Here is a 19,506-nt window from a genome sequence, read left to right as displayed (position 1 = left end):
GGAGCCATTAGGACATTGACCCCAACTTTTGACTTCTTAACGAAAACAAGGTCTTTGAGGTTGGCGTAATGCGCACAACCAAGGGAGTTGACCCATCAAACCCAACACCTCCCCTATATAAGCTATTTGTCTGATTCTCATACATGTGTAGCCTGCAACAACGATTAGGACATCCACCCCAACTTCTGAATTCGTCTGCGTTGACCGCACCAAAGGTGCACGCCTTGGTGCTCACCAAAATCCGACTTCCGACTTCTTCTGCTATGCGGGGTCTTTGAGGTTGGCGCAGTGCGCACAACCAGGGGAGTCAACCCACCGAATGCAACACCTCCCCTATATAAGCTATTTGTCTGATTCTCATACATGCGTAGACTGCAGCAATGATTAGGACATCCACCCCAACTTTTGACTTCTTAAACAAGACAGGGTCTTTGAAGTTGGTGCAGTGCACACAACCAGGGGAGTCGACCCATCAAACGCAACACCTCCCCTATATAAAGCTATTTGTCCGATTCTCATACGTGTAGTCTGCAGCAGCGATTAGGACATCGACCCCAACTTCCGAATTCGTTTGCATTGACCGCACCAAAGGTGCACGCCTTGGTGTGCACCCTGGAGTGCACTTTGGTGCTCACCTCGGTGCACACTTTGGTGTGCACCTCGGTGTGCACCAAAGGTGCGCACCTTGGAGCGCACCAAAGGTGTACACTTTGGAGCGCACCACATAGGGTCTTTGAGAGGTTGGCGCAGTGCGCACACCAAGGTGGGTGTTGAGGTGCGTGCCGAGGTGGGTGGGTGCTAGGGTGCGCTCCATGGTGGGTGCCAGGGTGGGTGCGTGCTAGGGTGGATTCCAAAGAGGGTCATAGGGTGGGTGCCAAGGTGGGTTGGTGATATAGTGGGTTCAAAGGTGGGTACTAGGGTGGGTTCCAAGGTGGGTCACAAGTTGGGTGCCAGGATGCGTGGGTGTTAGGTTGGGTGCCAAGGTGGGCTCCTGCGTGGGTGGGTGCTAGGGTGGGTTTCAAGGTGGACGCGAGGGCGGGTGCCAAGGTGGGTAACAAGTTGGGTGTTAGGATGGGTGAGTGCTAGAGTGGGTGCCAAGGTGGGTGGGTGCTAAGGTGGATGCCAAGGTGGTTCACAGGGTGGGTGGGTTCTAGGGTGAGTTCCAAGGTGGGTCACAGGTTCAGTGCTAGGGTGGGTGTCAAGGCGGGTGTCGAGGTGCCTGGGTGCTAGGGTGTGGATGCCAATGTGGGTCATAGGGTGGGTACTAGGGTGGGCTGCAATGTGGGTGCCAAGGTGGGTAACATGCTCGGTGGGTTCTAAATTGGGTGCCAGGGTGGGTGTGCACCCACCTTGCCCGAGGTGGGTGCCAAGGTGCCAGTGTGGGTGGGTGCTAAGGTGGATGCCAAGGTGGGTGAGAAGGTGGGTGATAGGTTGAGTGGTAGGATGGGTGGGTGCCAAGATGGGTCACAGGGTGGGTGCAAGGGTGGGTAGGTGCTAGGGTTGGTGTCAGGGTGGGTGGGTGCTAGGTTGGGTTCCAAGGTGGGTGCGAGGGTGAGTGTCAAGGTGGGTCACAGGTTAGGTGCTAGGATGGGTGAGTGCTAGGGTGCAAAGGTGCCAGGGTGGGTGCTAGGATGGGTCGATGCTAGGGTGAGTGGCAAGGTGGGTCCACAAGTGTCAAGGTGGGTGCCGAGGTGGGTGCCAAGTCGGCGACTGCTATGGTGGATGCCAAGGTGGGTCACGGGGTGGGTGCCAAGTTGCTAGGTTGGGTTCCAAGGTGGGTGCCAACGTGGGTGCTAGGGTGCGTGGGTTAAAGGGTGTGTCACAACGTGGGTGCCAGGATGGGTGCGCACCCACACTGGCCAAGACGGTGTGCGGGTGCAAGGTTGGGTTCCAAGCCCGGTCACAGGCTGGGTGCTAGGATGGGTGGGTGCCAAGGTGGGCACCAGGGTGGGTGCACCCACCCTGGCCAAGGTGGGTCACGGGGTGGGTCCTAGGGTGGGTAACGGGGTGGGTACTAAGGTGCGTGCCAAGGTGGGTCATAGGGTGGGTGCCAAGGTGGGCACCAGGGTGGGTGTGCACCAACCCTAGCCAGGGTAGGTCACGGGGTGGTTGTCGGGGTGGGCGTCAAGGAGCCAAGGTGGGTGGCAAGTAGCCAAGTTGCGTGCCAAGGTGGGTGTCGGGGTGGGTGCCAAGGATCCAAGGTGGGTGCCAAGGAACCAAGGTGGGTGTCTGGGTGGGTGCCGAGGTGGGAGCCAGGGTGGGTCCCAAGGTGAGTGCAAAGGTGGGTGCCAGGGTCAAGGTGAGTGCCAATGTGGGTTCCAAGGTGCCAGGGTCAGGGTGAGTGCCAATGTGGGTTCAAAGGTGCTAAGTTGGGTGCGAGGTTGGGTGCGAGGGTGGGTGGGTGCCAAGGTGTGCTAGGTGGAAGCCCGGGTGGGTCGGCATCCCATGGGTGTCGAGTTGGGTGCCTGATGGGTGCTTCTTGTCAAGTTTTAGTCGTCGGGACTCATTTCGAGCCTTAGAGGTCGTTTCTTGTCCGGTTGCCCTGTCTTCGACCTGGGAACCCAATTTTGGTCCTCGGGTCCCATTTTTTTTTGTCTCGCATCCCACTTTTGGCCTGTGGCCTTTTCGGGGTCGATTCTCGTTTTGGGCATCAGAGCATGTTTCTTCTCCTAAAACCCAATATTTGTTTATTAAGTCTCGGAACACATTTTTGTTCTCGTGGACCCATCATGGGTCTTGGAACGCATTTGTGGTCCTTGGGTCCCATTTTGCATCCCGAAACTTGTGTTTTGGTGCTTGATCCCTATTTTGGGTGCCCACCTTGCACCAAGTGCGCACCCGGGGCAAACCGAGCGCCTTGGTGCACCGGGGCAAGATCGAGCGTGCACCCGAGGCGCCCCGAACATGCACCAAGGTGCACTCGGCCCACATGTGAGCGCAGGTCGTTGCGCCCGAGGTGGTGTGTGGGCACCGCGTTGCAGACGGGACACTGCACGCACACGACGCCCCCTCCAGGTGCACGCACGTAGGCCGGGCCGGGTGCACACCCGACGCCCTAGCAAGGTGCGCGCACCCGGGCAGGGCTCACACTTGGCGAACGGGGCGCACTTCGCGAGGGAGGGTGTGCACCTCGACGGGGGTGGGTGGCCGGGGTGGATTCGCACGTGGGTCGCGGTTTGCTAAGTACACACTGCGACAAGCTCATAACGGGTGCGATCATACCAGCGTTAGTGCACCGGATCCCATCAGAACTCCGCAGTTAAGCGCGCTTGGGCCGGAGTAGTACTGGGATGGGTGACCTCCCGGGAAGTCCCGGTGTTGCACCCTTTTTTAGTTTTTCGCCGGGCGTCGCAATGCTATTTGAATAAACCTTTTGCCCGTTTGCGTTCTCGTCGGGGCCGGGCCGGGCCGGGGTGCGCTGCCCGCACTACCGCGCGCGCGGGGGCGACACCGAGCGCGCACCCGAGGCGCCCCGAGCACACAGGCCACGGTGCAACCCGGGCGTTGTGCGCGCACCCCGGTGCGCCCGAGGTGCTGCGCGCGCACCCAGGTGAAATCGGTGTGCACCTCGGCCAGTGCGCGCTCGGTCGAGTCGCGCACGTTGGCCAAGGTGCACGGTGATGTTTCTTACTCTAAGGTTCCGCACCAGACGCCCGGGACAGGTGAGCGAAGCTGGGCGGGGCCGGGTGCGCGGCCGGGGCAGGTGCACGCAGCTGGAGAGAGCTTTGGAGCACACTTCGGAGCGCACCAATGATGCGCTCCATTCAAAAGTTTCCTGAAAAGGCAAAAAAAGTTGAGATTATAGAATTTCCCACTTGAGAGATTGTAAAAAAAAAAAATTTAAAATGAAGGAAACGCGGGTGCCAAGGTGTGCGCAGCCCAGCCAAGGTGTGCGCACCAAGGCGCCCACCCTGGCGAAGGTGCACGCAAGGTGCGCACCCGAGGCAAACCGGACAATTAACCCAACTTTCGACTTCGCGCGCACCTTGGAGCGCACTTCGGAGCGCTCCTTGGTGCGCACCAATCTTGGGCACCTCGGAGTGCACCATGGCGCCCACCAAGGTGCGCACCCGGGGCAAACCGAGCTCCGACTTCGTGCGCACCTTGGAGCGCACGAAAGGTGCGCACCATGGCGCCCACCAAGGTGCGCAGCCCAGCCAAGGCGTGCGCATCAAGGTGCGCACCCTGGCGAAGGTGCGCACCCGGGGCAAACCGAGCTCCGACTTCGTGCGCACCTTGGAGCGCACAAAAGGTGCGCAACCCAGCCAAGGTGTGCGCACCCCGGTCAAACCGAGCTCCGAATCGTGCGCACCAGAGGTGCACGCCATCGTGCGCACCTTGGAGCACACTTCGGAGCCCTCCTTGGTGCGCGCCGATGTTGCGCACCTCGGAGCGCACCCGGGGAAAACAATGCAATTAACCCGACTTTCGACTTCGTGGGCACCTCGGAGCGCTCTCGGGTTCGCACCTCGGAGCACACCGAGGTGCGCACCTTTGATGCGCTGCCTTCACCAATTTCCAGAAAAGGCAAGAAAACATTGAGAAGGTGTGCGCACCGAGGTGCCCACCCTGGCGAAGGTGCACGCGAGGTGCGCACCCGGGGCAAACCGGGCTCCGACTTCGTGCACGCCGCACCTTGGAGCACACTTCGGAGCGCTCCTTGGTGCGCACCAGGGCGCGCAACCCAGCCGAGGTGCCCACCCCGGCGAAGGTGCACGCGAGGTGCGCACCCGGGGCAAACCGGGCTCCGACTTCGTGCACGCCATGGTGCCCACCGCGGCGAAGGTGCACGCGAGGTGCGCACCCGGGGCAAACCGGGCTCCGACTTCGTGCACGCCGCACCTTGGAGCACACTTCGGAGCGCTCCTTGGTGCGCACCATGGTGCCCACCAGGGCGCGCAACCCCGCCGAAGGTGCACGCGAGGTGCGCACCCGGGGCAAACCGGGCTCCGACTTCGTGCACGCCGCACCTTGGAGCACACTTCGGAGCGCTCCTTGGTGCGCACCATGGTGCCCACCAGGGCGCGCAACCCCGCCGAAGGTGCACGCGAGGTGCGCACCCGGGGCAAACCGGGCTCCGACTTCGTGCACGCCATGGTGCGCACCGCGGCGAAGGTGCGCACCCGGGGCAAACCGGGCTCCGACTTCGTGCACGCCGCACCTTGGAGCACACTTCGGAGCGCTCCTTGGTGCGCACCAGGGCGCGCAACCCAGCCGAGGTGCCCACCCCGGCGAAGGTGCACGCGAGGTGCGTACCCGGGGCAAACCGGGCTCCGACTTCGTGCACGCCGCACCTTGGAGCACACTTCGGAGCGCTCCTTGGTGCGCACCATGGTGCCCACCAGGCCGCGCAACCCAGCCAAGGTGTGCGCACCAAGGTGCACGCGAGGTGCGCACCCGGGGCAAACCGGGGTCCGACTTCGTGCACGCCGCACCTTGGAGCACACATCGGGGCGCTCCCGGGTTCGCACCGGCGTTGCGCACCGTGGTGGGCACCTCGGAGCACACCAAGGTGGGCAGCGAGGTGCGCACCTTTGATGCGATGCCTTCACTAATTTCCATAAAAGGCAAAAAAAAAACGAGATTTTAAAATTTCCGTTTTGAAAGATAGTGAGAAAAAGGGAATGCTGGTGCCATCTTGAGCCCGCCCTGGTGCGCAGCCCAGCCAAGGTGTGCGCACCAAGGTGCCCACCCTGGCGAAGGTGCGCGCCCGGGCAATTAACCCAACTTCCAACTTCGCGCGCGCCAGGGTGGGAGCGCACCCAACAACCGGGCCTGGGAAGAGCCAATGCGAGAAACCCCACCAAACGCTCTGACAAAAAAAGAGGGGGCGCTCCAGTAACCCCGCTTCGGAGCGCACCCTGGGCAAACCCAGCCAAGGTGCCCACCCCGGCCAAGGTGCAGGCGAGGTGCGCACCCGGGGCAAACCGGGCTCCGACAACGTGCACGCCGCACCTTGGAGCACACTTCGTAGCGCTCCCGGGTGCGCACCTCAGAGCACACCAAGGTGGGCAGCGAGGTGCGCACCTTTGATGCGCTGCCTTCACTAATTTCCAGAAAAGGCAAAAAAAAAAGGAGATTTTAAAATTTCCGTTTTGAAAGATAGTGAAAAAAACGGAACGCGCGTGCCATCTTGAGCCCGCCCTGGTGCGCAGCCCAGGTAAGGTGCCCACCCTGGCAAAGGTGCGCACCCGGGCAATTAACCCTACTTCCGACTTCGTGCGCGCCAGGGTGGCAACCGGGCCTCGGAAGAGCCAATGCGAGAAACCCCACCAAACGCTCCGACAAAAAAAGAGGCGGCGCTCCAATAACCCCGCTTCGGAGCGCAGCCGGGGCAAACCCAGCCAAGGTGCCCACCCCGACGAAGGTGCACGCGAGGTGCGCACCCGGGGCAAACCGGGCTCCGACAACGTGCACGCAGCACCTTGGAGCACACTTCGAAGCACTCCCGGGTGCCCACCGGCGTTGCGCACCGTGGTGGGCAGCGAGGTGCGCACCTTTGATGCGCTGCCTTCACTAATTTCCAGAAAAAGGCAAAAAAAAATGAGATTTTAAAATTTCCGTTTTGAAAGATAGTGAAAAAAAAGGAACGCGGGTGCCATCTTGAGCCCGCCCTGGTGCGCAGCCCAGGCAAGGCATGCGCACCAAGGTGCCCACCCGAGGTGCACACCCGGGGCAAACCGGGCTCCGACTTCGTGCAGGCCGCACCTTGGAGCACACTTCGGAGCGCTCCTTGGTGCGCACCATGGTGCCCACCAGGGCGCGCAACCCAGCCAAGGTCTGCACACCAAGGTGCCCACCCCGGCGAAGGTGCACGCGAGGTGCGCACCCGGGGCAAACCGGGCTCCGACTTCGTGCACGCCATGGTGCCCACCGCGGCGAAGGTGCACGCGAGGTGCGCACCCGGGGCAAACCGGGCTCCGACTTCGTGCACGCCGCACCTTGGAGCACACTTCGGAGCGCTCCTTGGTGCGCACCATGGTGCCCACCAGGGCGCGCAACCCAGCCAAGGTGTGCGCACCAAGGTGCACGCGAGGTGCGCACCCGGGGCAAACCGGGGTCCGACTTCGTGCACGCCGCACCTTGGAGCACACATCGGAGCGCTCCCAGGTTCGCACCAGCGTTGCGCACCTTTGATGCGCTGCCTTCACTAATTTCCAGAAAAGGCAAAAAAAAACGATATTTTAAAATTTCCGTTCTGAAAGATAGTGAAAAAAACGGAACGCGGGTGCCATCTTGAGCCCTTCCTGGTGCGCAGCCCAGGCAAGTTGTGCGCACCAAGGTGCCCACCCTGGCGGAGGTGCGCGCCCGGGGCAAACCGGGCTCCGACTTCGTGCACTGCATGGTGCCCACCAAGGCGCGCAACCCAGCCAAGGTGCCCACCGCAGCGAAGGTGCACGCGAGGTGCACACCCGGGGCAAACCGGGCTCCGACTTCGTGCACGCCGCACCTTGGAGCACACTTCAGAGCGCTCCTTGGTGCGCACCAGGGCGCGCAACCCAGCCGAGGTGCCCACCCCGGCGAAGGTGCACGCGAGGTGCGCACCCGGGGCAAACCGGGCTCCGACTTCGTGCACGCCATGGTGCCCACCGCGGCGAAGGTGCGCACCCGGGGCAAACCGGGCTCCTACTTCGTGCACGCCGCACCTTGGAGCACACTTCGGAGCGCTCCTTGGTGCGCACCATGGTGCCCACCAGGCCGCGCAACCCAGCCAAGGTGTGCGCACCAAGGTGCACGCGAGGTGCGCACCCGGGGCAAACCGGGGTCCGACTTCGTGCACGCCGCACCTTGGAGCACACATCGGGGCGCTCCCGGGTTCGCACCGGCGTTGCGCACCGTGGTGGGCACCTCGGAGCACACCAAGGTGGGCAGCGAGGTGCGCACCTTTGATGCGATGCCTTCACTAATTTCCATAAAAGGCAAAAAAAAAACGAGATTTTAAAATTTCCGTTTTGAAAGATAGTGAGAAAAAGGGAATGCTGGTGCCATCTTGAGCCCGCCCTGGTGCGCAGCCCAGCCAAGGTTTGCGCACCAAGGTGCCCACCCTGGCGAAGGTGCGCGCCCGGGCAATTAACCCAACTTCCAACTTCGCGCGCGCCAGGGTGGGAGCGCACCCAACAACCGGGCCTGGGAAGAGCCAATGCGAGAAACCCCACCAAACTCTCTGACAAAAAAAGAGGGGGCGCTCCAGTAACCCCGCTTCGGAGCGCACCCTGGGCAAACCCAGCCAAGGTGCCCACCCCGGCCAAGGTGCAGGCGAGGTGCGCACCCGGGGCAAACCGGGCTCCGACAACGTGCACGCCGCACCTTGGAGCACACTTCGTAGCGCTCCCGGGTGCGCACCTCAGAGCACACCAAGGTGGGCAGCGAGGTGCGCACCTTTGATGCGCTGCCTTCACTAATTTCCAGAAAAGGCAAAAAAAAAAGGAGATTTTAAAATTTCCGTTTTGAAAGATAGTGAAAAAAACGGAACGCGCGTGCCATCTTGAGCCCGCCCTGGTGCGCAGCCCAGGTAAGGTGCCACCCTGGCAAAGGTGCGCACCCGGGCAATTAACCCTACTTCCGACTTCGTGCGCGCCAGGGTGGCAACCGGGCCTCGGAAGAGCCAATGCGAGAAACCCCACCAAACGCTCCGACAAAAAAAGAGGCGGCGCTCCAATAACCCCGCTTCGGAGCGCAGCCGGGGCAAACCAAGCCAAGGTGCCCACCCCGACGAAGGTGCACGCGAGGTGCGCACCCGGGGCAAACCGGGCTCCGACAACGTGCACGCAACACCTTGGAGCACACTTCGAAGCACTCCCGGGTGCCCACCGGCGTTGCGCACCGTGGTGGGCAGCGAGGTGCGCACCTTTGATGCGCTGCCTTCACTAATTTCCAGAAAAAGGCAAAAAAAAATGAGATTTTAAAATTTCCGTTTTGAAAGATAGTGAAAAAAAAGGAACGCGGGTGCCATCTTGAGCCCGCCCTGGTGCGCAGCCCAGGCAAGGCATGCGCACCAAGGTGCCCACCCGAGGTGCACACCCGGGGCAAACCGGGCTCCGACTTCGTGCAGGCCGCACCTTGGAGCACACTTCGGAGCGCTCCTTGGTGCGCACCATGGTGCCCACCAGGGCGCACCCGGGGCAAACCGGGCTCCGACTTTGTGCACGCCGCACCTTGGAGCACACATCGGAGCGCTCCCAGGTTCGCACCAGCGTTGCGCACCTTTGATGCGCTGCCTTCACTAATTTCCAGAAAAGGCAAAAAAAAACGATATTTTAAAATTTCCGTTCTGAAAGATAGTGAAAAAAACGGAACGCGGGTGCCATCTTGAGCCCTTCCTGGTGCGCAGCCCAGGCAAGTTGTGCGCACCAAGGTGCCCACCCTGGCGGAGGTGCGCGCCCGGGGCAAACCGGGCTCCGACTTCGTGCACTGCATGGTGCCCACCAAGGCGCGCAACCCAGCCAAGGTGCCCACCGCAGCGAAGGTGCACGCGAGGTGCGCACCCGAGGTGCACACCCGGGGCAAACCGGGCTCCGACTTCGTGCACGCCGCACCTTGGAGCACACTTCAGAGCGCTCCTTGGTACGCACCAGGGCGCGCAACCCAGCCAAGGTGCTCACCCCGGCGAAGGTGCACGCGAGGTGCGCACCCGGGGCAAACCGGGCTCGGACTTCGTGCACGCCGCACCTTGGAGCACACATCGGAGCGCTCCCGGGTTCGCACCAGCATTGCGCACCTTTGATGCGCTGCCTTCACTAATTTCCAGAAAAGGCAAAAAAAAGAAAAAAATGAGATTTTAAAATTTCCGTTTTGAAAGATAGTGAAAAAAACGGAACGCGGGTGCCATCTTGAGCCCGCCCTGGTGTGCAGCCCAGGCAAGTTGTGCGCACCAAGGCACCCACCCTGGCCAAGGTGGGTCACGGGGTGGGTCCTAGGGTGGGTAACGGGGTGGGTACTAAGGTGCGTGCCAAGGTGGGTCATAGGGTGGGTGCCAAGGTGGGCACCAGGGTGGGTGTGCACCAACCCTAGCCAGGGTAGGTCACGGGGTGGTTGTCGGGGTGGGCGTCAAGGAGCCAAGATGGGTGGCAAGTAGCCAAGTTGCGTGCCAAGGTGGGTGTCGGGGTGGGTGCCAAGGATCCAAGGTGGGTGCCAAGGAACCAAGGTGGGTGTCTGGGTGGGTGCCGAGGTGGGAGCCAGGGTGGGTCCCAAGGTGAGTGCAAAGGTGGGTGCCAGGGTCAAGGTGAGTGCCAATGTGGGTTCCAAGGTGCCAGGGTCAGGGTGAGTGCCAATGTGGGTTCAAAGGTGCTAAGTTGGGTGCGAGGTTGGGTGCGAGGGTGGGTGGGTGCCAAGGTGTGCTAGGTGGAAGCCCGGGTGGGTCGGCATCCCATGGGTGTCGAGTTGGGTGCCTGATGGGTGCTTCTTGTCAAGTTTTAGTCGCCGGGACTCATTTCGAGCCTTAGAGGTCGTTTCTTGTCCGGTTGCCCTGTCTTCGACCTGGGAACCCAATTTTGGTCCTCGGGTCCCATTTTTTTTTGTCTCGCATCCCACTTTTGGCCTGTGGCCTTTTCGGGGTCGATTCTCGTTTTGGGCATCAGAGCATGTTTCTTCTCCTAAAACCCAATATTTGTTTATTAAGTCTCGGAACACATTTTTGTTCTCGTGGACCCATCATGGGTCTTGGAACGCATTTGTGGTCCTTGGGTCCCATTTTGCATCCCGAAACTTGTGTTTTGGTGCTTGATCCCTATTTTGGGTGCCCACCTTGCACCAAGTGCGCACCCGGGGCAAACCGAGCGCCTTGGTGCACCGGGGCAAGATCGAGCGTGCACCCGAGGCGCCCCGAACATGCACCAAGGTGCACTCGGCCCACATGTGAGCGCAGGTCGTTGCGCCCGAGGTGGTGTGTGGGCACCGCGTTGCAGACGGGACACTGCACGCACACGACGCCCCCTCCAGGTGCACGCACGTAGGCCGGGCCGGGTGCACACCCGACGCCCTAGCAAGGTGCGCGCACCCGGGCAGGGCTCACACTTGGCGAACGGGGCGCACTTCGCGAGGGAGGGTGTGCACCTCGACGGGGGTGGGTGGCCGGGGTGGATTCGCACGTGGGTCGCGGTTTGCTAAGTACACACTGCGACAAGCTCATAACGGGTGCGATCATACCAGCGTTAGTGCACCGGATCCCATCAGAACTCCGCAGTTAAGCGCGCTTGGGCCGGAGTAGTACTGGGATGGGTGACCTCCCGGGAAGTCCCGGTGTTGCACCCTTTTTTAGTTTTTCGCCGGGCGTCGCAATGCTATTTGAATAAACCTTTTGCCCGTTTGCGTTCTCGTCGGGGCCGGGCCGGGCCGGGGTGCGCTGCCCGCACTACCGCGCGCGCGGGGGCGACACCGAGCGCGCACCCGAGGCGCCCCGAGCACACAGGCCACGGTGCAACCCGGGCGTTGTGCGCGCACCCCGGTGCGCCCGAGGTGCTGCGCGCGCACCCAGGTGAAATCGGTGTGCACCTCGGCCAGTGCGCGCTCGGTCGAGTCGCGCACGTTGGCCAAGGTGCACGGTGATGTTTCTTACTCTAAGGTTCCGCACCAGACGCCCGGGACAGGTGAGCGAAGCTGGGCGGGGCCGGGTGCGCGGCCGGGGCAGGTGCACGCAGCTGGAGAGAGCTTTGGAGCACACTTCGGAGCGCACCAATGATGCGCTCCATTCAAAAGTTTCCTGAAAAGGCAAAAAAAGTTGAGATTATAGAATTTCCCACTTGAGAGATTGTAAAAAAAAAAAATTTAAAATGAAGGAAACGCGGGTGCCAAGGTGTGCGCAGCCCAGCCAAGGTGTGCGCACCAAGGCGCCCACCCTGGCGAAGGTGCACGCAAGGTGCGCACCCGAGGCAAACCGGACAATTAACCCAACTTTCGACTTCGCGCGCACCTTGGAGCGCACTTCGGAGCGCTCCTTGGTGCGCACCAATCTTGGGCACCTCGGAGTGCACCATGGCGCCCACCAAGGTGCGCACCCGGGGCAAACCGAGCTCCGACTTCGTGCGCACCTTGGAGCGCACGAAAGGTGCGCACCATGGCGCCCACCAAGGTGCGCAGCCCAGCCAAGGCGTGCGCATCAAGGTGCGCACCCTGGCGAAGGTGCGCACCCGGGGCAAACCGAGCTCCGACTTCGTGCGCACCTTGGAGCGCACAAAAGGTGCGCAACCCAGCCAAGGTGTGCGCACCCCGGTCAAACCGAGCTCCGAATCGTGCGCACCAGAGGTGCACGCCATCGTGCGCACCTTGGAGCACACTTCGGAGCCCTCCTTGGTGCGCGCCGATGTTGCGCACCTCGGAGCGCACCCGGGGAAAACAATGCAATTAACCCGACTTTCGACTTCGTGGGCACCTCGGAGCGCTCTCGGGTTCGCACCTCGGAGCACACCGAGGTGCCCACCCTGGCGAAGGTGCACGCGAGGTGCGCACCCGGGGCAAACCGGGCTCCGACTTCGTGCACGCCGCACCTTGGAGCACACTTCGGAGCGCTCCTTGGTGCGCACCAGGGCGCGCAACCCAGCCGAGGTGCCCACCCCGGCGAAGGTGCACGCGAGGTGCGCACCCGGGGCAAACCGGGCTCCGACTTCGTGCACGCCATGGTGCCCACCGCGGCGAAGGTGCACGCGAGGTGCGCACCCGGGGCAAACCGGGCTCCGACTTCGTGCACGCCGCACCTTGGAGCACACTTCGGAGCGCTCCTTGGTGCGCACCATGGTGCCCACCAGGGCGCGCAACCCCGCCGAAGGTGCACGCGAGGTGCGCACCCGGGGCAAACCGGGCTCCGACTTCGTGCACGCCGCACCTTGGAGCACACTTCGGAGCGCTCCTTGGTGCGCACCATGGTGCCCACCAGGGCGCGCAACCCCGCCGAAGGTGCACGCGAGGTGCGCACCCGGGGCAAACCGGGCTCCGACTTCGTGCACGCCATGGTGCGCACCGCGGCGAAGGTGCGCACCCGGGGCAAACCGGGCTCCGACTTCGTGCACGCCGCACCTTGGAGCACACTTCGGAGCGCTCCTTGGTGCGCACCAGGGCGCGCAACCCAGCCGAGGTGCCCACCCCGGCGAAGGTGCACGCGAGGTGCGTACCCGGGGCAAACCGGGCTCCGACTTCGTGCACGCCGCACCTTGGAGCACACTTCGGAGCGCTCCTTGGTGCGCACCATGGTGCCCACCAGGCCGCGCAACCCAGCCAAGGTGTGCGCACCAAGGTGCACGCGAGGTGCGCACCCGGGGCAAACCGGGGTCCGACTTCGTGCACGCCGCACCTTGGAGCACACATCGGGGCGCTCCCGGGTTCGCACCGGCGTTGCGCACCGTGGTGGGCACCTCGGAGCACACCAAGGTGGGCAGCGAGGTGCGCACCTTTGATGCGATGCCTTCACTAATTTCCATAAAAGGCAAAAAAAAAACGAGATTTTAAAATTTCCGTTTTGAAAGATAGTGAGAAAAAGGGAATGCTGGTGCCATCTTGAGCCCGCCCTGGTGCGCAGCCCAGCCAAGGTGTGCGCACCAAGGTGCCCACCCTGGCGAAGGTGCGCGCCCGGGCAATTAACCCAACTTCCAACTTCGCGCGCGCCAGGGTGGGAGCGCACCCAACAACCGGGCCTGGGAAGAGCCAATGCGAGAAACCCCACCAAACGCTCTGACAAAAAAAGAGGGGGCGCTCCAGTAACCCCGCTTCGGAGCGCACCCTGGGCAAACCCAGCCAAGGTGCCCACCCCGGCCAAGGTGCAGGCGAGGTGCGCACCCGGGGCAAACCGGGCTCCGACAACGTGCACGCCGCACCTTGGAGCACACTTCGTAGCGCTCCCGGGTGCGCACCTCAGAGCACACCAAGGTGGGCAGCGAGGTGCGCACCTTTGATGCGCTGCCTTCACTAATTTCCAGAAAAGGCAAAAAAAAAAGGAGATTTTAAAATTTCCGTTTTGAAAGATAGTGAAAAAAACGGAACGCGCGTGCCATCTTGAGCCCGCCCTGGTGCGCAGCCCAGGTAAGGTGCCCACCCTGGCAAAGGTGCGCACCCGGGCAATTAACCCTACTTCCGACTTCGTGCGCGCCAGGGTGGCAACCGGGCCTCGGAAGAGCCAATGCGAGAAACCCCACCAAACGCTCCGACAAAAAAAGAGGCGGCGCTCCAATAACCCCGCTTCGGAGCGCAGCCGGGGCAAACCCAGCCAAGGTGCCCACCCCGACGAAGGTGCACGCGAGGTGCGCACCCGGGGCAAACCGGGCTCCGACAACGTGCACGCAGCACCTTGGAGCACACTTCGAAGCACTCCCGGGTGCCCACCGGCGTTGCGCACCGTGGTGGGCAGCGAGGTGCGCACCTTTGATGCGCTGCCTTCACTAATTTCCAGAAAAAGGCAAAAAAAAATGAGATTTTAAAATTTCCGTTTTGAAAGATAGTGAAAAAAAAGGAACGCGGGTGCCATCTTGAGCCCGCCCTGGTGCGCAGCCCAGGCAAGGCATGCGCACCAAGGTGCCCACCCGAGGTGCACACCCGGGGCAAACCGGGCTCCGACTTCGTGCAGGCCGCACCTTGGAGCACACTTCGGAGCGCTCCTTGGTGCGCACCATGGTGCCCACCAGGGCGCGCAACCCAGCCAAGGTCTGCACACCAAGGTGCCCACCCCGGCGAAGGTGCACGCGAGGTGCGCACCCGGGGCAAACCGGGCTCCGACTTCGTGCACGCCATGGTGCCCACCGCGGCGAAGGTGCACGCGAGGTGCGCACCCGGGGCAAACCGGGCTCCGACTTCGTGCACGCCGCACCTTGGAGCACACTTCGGAGCGCTCCTTGGTGCGCACCATGGTGCCCACCAGGGCGCGCAACCCAGCCAAGGTGTGCGCACCAAGGTGCACGCGAGGTGCGCACCCGGGGCAAACCGGGGTCCGACTTCGTGCACGCCGCACCTTGGAGCACACATCGGAGCGCTCCCAGGTTCGCACCAGCGTTGCGCACCTTTGATGCGCTGCCTTCACTAATTTCCAGAAAAGGCAAAAAAAAACGATATTTTAAAATTTCCGTTCTGAAAGATAGTGAAAAAAACGGAACGCGGGTGCCATCTTGAGCCCTTCCTGGTGCGCAGCCCAGGCAAGTTGTGCGCACCAAGGTGCCCACCCTGGCGGAGGTGCGCGCCCGGGGCAAACCGGGCTCCGACTTCGTGCACTGCATGGTGCCCACCAAGGCGCGCAACCCAGCCAAGGTGCCCACCGCAGCGAAGGTGCACGCGAGGTGCACACCCGGGGCAAACCGGGCTCCGACTTCGTGCACGCCGCACCTTGGAGCACACTTCAGAGCGCTCCTTGGTGCGCACCAGGGCGCGCAACCCAGCCGAGGTGCCCACCCCGGCGAAGGTGCACGCGAGGTGCGCACCCGGGGCAAACCGGGCTCCGACTTCGTGCACGCCATGGTGCCCACCGCGGCGAAGGTGCGCACCCGGGGCAAACCGGGCTCCTACTTCGTGCACGCCGCACCTTGGAGCACACTTCGGAGCGCTCCTTGGTGCGCACCATGGTGCCCACCAGGCCGCGCAACCCAGCCAAGGTGTGCGCACCAAGGTGCACGCGAGGTGCGCACCCGGGGCAAACCGGGGTCCGACTTCGTGCACGCCGCACCTTGGAGCACACATCGGGGCGCTCCCGGGTTCGCACCGGCGTTGCGCACCGTGGTGGGCACCTCGGAGCACACCAAGGTGGGCAGCGAGGTGCGCACCTTTGATGCGATGCCTTCACTAATTTCCATAAAAGGCAAAAAAAAAACGAGATTTTAAAATTTCCGTTTTGAAAGATAGTGAGAAAAAGGGAATGCTGGTGCCATCTTGAGCCCGCCCTGGTGCGCAGCCCAGCCAAGGTTTGCGCACCAAGGTGCCCACCCTGGCGAAGGTGCGCGCCCGGGCAATTAACCCAACTTCCAACTTCGCGCGCGCCAGGGTGGGAGCGCACCCAACAACCGGGCCTGGGAAGAGCCAATGCGAGAAACCCCACCAAACTCTCTGACAAAAAAAGAGGGGGCGCTCCAGTAACCCCGCTTCGGAGCGCACCCTGGGCAAACCCAGCCAAGGTGCCCACCCCGGCCAAGGTGCAGGCGAGGTGCGCACCCGGGGCAAACCGGGCTCCGACAACGTGCACGCCGCACCTTGGAGCACACTTCGTAGCGCTCCCGGGTGCGCACCTCAGAGCACACCAAGGTGGGCAGCGAGGTGCGCACCTTTGATGCGCTGCCTTCACTAATTTCCAGAAAAGGCAAAAAAAAAAGGAGATTTTAAAATTTCCGTTTTGAAAGATAGTGAAAAAAACGGAACGCGCGTGCCATCTTGAGCCCGCCCTGGTGCGCAGCCCAGGTAAGGTGCCACCCTGGCAAAGGTGCGCACCCGGGCAATTAACCCTACTTCCGACTTCGTGCGCGCCAGGGTGGCAACCGGGCCTCGGAAGAGCCAATGCGAGAAACCCCACCAAACGCTCCGACAAAAAAAGAGGCGGCGCTCCAATAACCCCGCTTCGGAGCGCAGCCGGGGCAAACCAAGCCAAGGTGCCCACCCCGACGAAGGTGCACGCGAGGTGCGCACCCGGGGCAAACCGGGCTCCGACAACGTGCACGCAACACCTTGGAGCACACTTCGAAGCACTCCCGGGTGCCCACCGGCGTTGCGCACCGTGGTGGGCAGCGAGGTGCGCACCTTTGATGCGCTGCCTTCACTAATTTCCAGAAAAAGGCAAAAAAAAATGAGATTTTAAAATTTCCGTTTTGAAAGATAGTGAAAAAAAAGGAACGCGGGTGCCATCTTGAGCCCGCCCTGGTGCGCAGCCCAGGCAAGGCATGCGCACCAAGGTGCCCACCCGAGGTGCACACCCGGGGCAAACCGGGCTCCGACTTCGTGCAGGCCGCACCTTGGAGCACACTTCGGAGCGCTCCTTGGTGCGCACCATGGTGCCCACCAGGGCGCACCCGGGGCAAACCGGGCTCCGACTTTGTGCACGCCGCACCTTGGAGCACACATCGGAGCGCTCCCAGGTTCGCACCAGCGTTGCGCACCTTTGATGCGCTGCCTTCACTAATTTCCAGAAAAGGCAAAAAAAAACGATATTTTAAAATTTCCGTTCTGAAAGATAGTGAAAAAAACGGAACGCGGGTGCCATCTTGAGCCCTTCCTGGTGCGCAGCCCAGGCAAGTTGTGCGCACCAAGGTGCCCACCCTGGCGGAGGTGCGCGCCCGGGGCAAACCGGGCTCCGACTTCGTGCACTGCATGGTGCCCACCAAGGCGCGCAACCCAGCCAAGGTGCCCACCGCAGCGAAGGTGCACGCGAGGTGCGCACCCGAGGTGCACACCCGGGGCAAACCGGGCTCCGACTTCGTGCACGCCGCACCTTGGAGCACACTTCAGAGCGCTCCTTGGTACGCACCAGGGCGCGCAACCCAGCCAAGGTGCTCACCCCGGCGAAGGTGCACGCGAGGTGCGCACCCGGGGCAAACCGGGCTCGGACTTCGTGCACGCCGCACCTTGGAGCACACATCGGAGCGCTCCCGGGTTCGCACCAGCATTGCGCACCTTTGATGCGCTGCCTTCACTAATTTCCAGAAAAGGCAAAAAAAAGAAAAAAATGAGATTTTAAAATTTCCGTTTTGAAAGATAGTGAAAAAAACGGAACGCGGGTGCCATCTTGAGCCCGCCCTGGTGTGCAGCCCAGGCAAGTTGTGCGCACCAAGGCACCCACCCTGGCCAAGGTGGGTCACGGGGTGGGTCCTAGGGTGGGTAACGGGGTGGGTACTAAGGTGCGTGCCAAGGTGGGTCATAGGGTGGGTGCCAAGGTGGGCACCAGGGTGGGTGTGCACCAACCCTAGCCAGGGTAGGTCACGGGGTGGTTGTCGGGGTGGGCGTCAAGGAGCCAAGATGGGTGGCAAGTAGCCAAGTTGCGTGCCAAGGTGGGTGTCGGGGTGGGTGCCAAGGATCCAAGGTGGGTGCCAAGGAACCAAGGTGGGTGTCTGGGTGGGTGCCGAGGTGGGAGCCAGGGTGGGTCCCAAGGTGAGTGCAAAGGTGGGTGCCAGGGTCAAGGTGAGTGCCAATGTGGGTTCCAAGGTGCCAGGGTCAGGGTGAGTGCCAATGTGGGTTCAAAGGTGCTAAGTTGGGTGCGAGGTTGGGTGCGAGGGTGGGTGGGTGCCAAGGTGTGCTAGGTGGAAGCCCGGGTGGGTCGGCATCCCATGGGTGTCGAGTTGGGTGCCTGATGGGTGCTTCTTGTCAAGTTTTAGTCGCCGGGACTCATTTCGAGCCTTAGAGGTCGTTTCTTGTCCGGTTGCCCTGTCTTCGACCTGGGAACCCAATTTTGGTCCTCGGGTCCCATTTTTTTTTGTCTCGCATCCCACTTTTGGCCTGTGGCCTTTTCGGGGTCGATTCTCGTTTTGGGCATCAGAGCATGTTTCTTCTCCTAAAACCCAATATTTGTTTATTAAGTCTCGGAACACATTTTTGTTCTCGTGGACCCATCATGGGTCTTGGAACGCATTTGTGGTCCTTGGGTCCCATTTTGCATCCCGAAACTTGTGTTTTGGTGCTTGATCCCTATTTTGGGTGCCCACCTTGCACCAAGTGCGCACCCGGGGCAAACCGAGCGCCTTGGTGCACCGGGGCAAGATCGAGCGTGCACCCGAGGCGCCCCGAACATGCACCAAGGTGCACTCGGCCCACATGTGAGCGCAGGTCGTTGCGCCCGAGGTGGTGTGTGGGCACCGCGTTGCAGACGGGACACTGCACGCACACGACGCCCCCTCCAGGTGCACGCACGTAGGCCGGGCCGGGTGCACACCCGACGCCCTAGCAAGGTGCGCGCACCCGGGCAGGGCTCACACTTGGCGAACGGGGCGCACTTCGCGAGGGAGGGTGTGCACCTCGACGGGGGTGGGTGGCCGGGGTGGATTCGCACGTGGGTCGCGGTTTGCTAAGTACACACTGCGACAAGCTCATAACGGGTGCGATCATACCAGCGTTAGTGCACCGGATCCCATCAGAACTCCGCAGTTAAGCGCGCTTGGGCCGGAGTAGTACTGGGATGGGTGACCTCCCGGGAAGTCCCGGTGTTGCACCCTTTTTTAGTTTTTCGCCGGGCGTCGCAATGCTATTTGAATAAACCTTTTGCCCGTTTGCGTTCTCGTCGGGGCCGGGCCGGGCCGGGGTGCGCTGCCCGCACTACCGCGCGCGCGGGGGCGACACCGAGCGCGCACCCGAGGCGCCCCGAGCACACAGGCCACGGTGCAACCCGGGCGTTGTGCGCGCACCCCGGTGCGCCCGAGGTGCTGCGCGCGCACCCAGGTGAAATCGGTGTGCACCTCGGCCAGTGCGCGCTCGGTCGAGTCGCGCACGTTGGCCAAGGTGCACGGTGATGTTTCTTACTCTAAGGTTCCGCACCAGACGCCCGGGACAGGTGAGCGAAGCTGGGCGGGGCCGGGTGCGCGGCCGGGGCAGGTGCACGCAGCTGGAGAGAGCTTTGGAGCACAC

General features: G+C 62.3%; 3 non-coding genes across 3 annotated transcripts; all 3 read left to right on the top strand.

Annotated features, from left to right (window-relative positions):
• Positions 1–3,208: 3,208 nt before the first annotated feature.
• On the top strand, positions 3,209–3,327 carry LOC131863848 (5S ribosomal RNA). The gene has a single exon (XR_009362742.1). It is a non-coding gene; the product is annotated as a 5S ribosomal RNA (ribosomal RNA).
• Positions 3,328–11,131: 7,804 nt separating this feature from the next.
• On the top strand, positions 11,132–11,250 carry LOC131863847 (5S ribosomal RNA). Its single transcript, XR_009362741.1, has one exon. It is a non-coding gene; the product is annotated as a 5S ribosomal RNA (ribosomal RNA).
• A 7,728-nt stretch (positions 11,251–18,978) lies between these two features.
• On the top strand, positions 18,979–19,097 carry LOC131863845 (5S ribosomal RNA). The gene has a single exon (XR_009362739.1). It is a non-coding gene; the product is annotated as a 5S ribosomal RNA (ribosomal RNA).
• Positions 19,098–19,506: the final 409 nt, after the last annotated feature.

This window comes from Cryptomeria japonica, unplaced genomic scaffold (assembly GCF_030272615.1).
Source record: "Cryptomeria japonica unplaced genomic scaffold, Sugi_1.0 HiC_scaffold_69, whole genome shotgun sequence".
NCBI classification, from domain to species: domain Eukaryota; kingdom Viridiplantae; phylum Streptophyta; class Pinopsida; order Cupressales; family Cupressaceae; genus Cryptomeria; species Cryptomeria japonica.
Note: the sequence above shows the minus strand (reverse complement) of the source record. Positions and strands in the feature narration are given on the sequence as shown.